This window comes from Brassica oleracea, chromosome C8 (assembly GCF_000695525.1).
Source record: "Brassica oleracea var. oleracea cultivar TO1000 chromosome C8, BOL, whole genome shotgun sequence".
In the NCBI taxonomy this organism is placed as follows: domain Eukaryota; kingdom Viridiplantae; phylum Streptophyta; class Magnoliopsida; order Brassicales; family Brassicaceae; genus Brassica; species Brassica oleracea.
Genome location: NC_027755.1, coordinates 14,383,893 through 14,384,522, shown reverse-complemented (window position 1 = coordinate 14,384,522; position 630 = coordinate 14,383,893).

Sequence of the window (630 nt, the reverse complement as noted above, 5' to 3'; positions counted from 1 at the left end):
TCCTCCATGTCTTTCTCTAAAACCGAAGCTACTCTCTTCCGGCTCAAGGCATCCGCGACCAGATTCGCCTTTCCCGGATGGTAGGCAATATCCAAGTGTAATCCTCAACCAGTTCCATCCAACGCCTCTGTCTAAGGTTCAGCTCTGGTTGAGTAAAGATATACTTCAAGCTCTTATGGTCCGTGAAGACTTGGACCTTAGCACCATAGAGATATGACCGCCATATCTTCAGCGCAAACACGACAACAGCCATTTCTAAATTGTGTGTTGGATAGTTCCCTTCGTGTTTCCCTAGCTGTCTAGACGCATATGCGATCACTTTGCCTTGCTGCATCAGTACGCACCCAAGCCCCACTATGGATGCATCTGTGTACACCACGTATGGCTCGTTGTCCATAGGAAGAGCCAATACTGGAGTAGTCGTCAACATCATCTTGAGTTTGCTGAAACTCACATCACAGCCTTCTGTCCACACGAACTGAACATCTTTCCCGGTCAACTTTGTCAACGGTTGAGCCATGCTTGCAAATCCTTAACAAACCATCAGTGGTATCCAGCCAGTCCGAGAAAGCTCCTGATTTCCGTTGCGTTCTTTGGTCTGGGCCAGTCCGCAATGGCCTTGATCTTCTC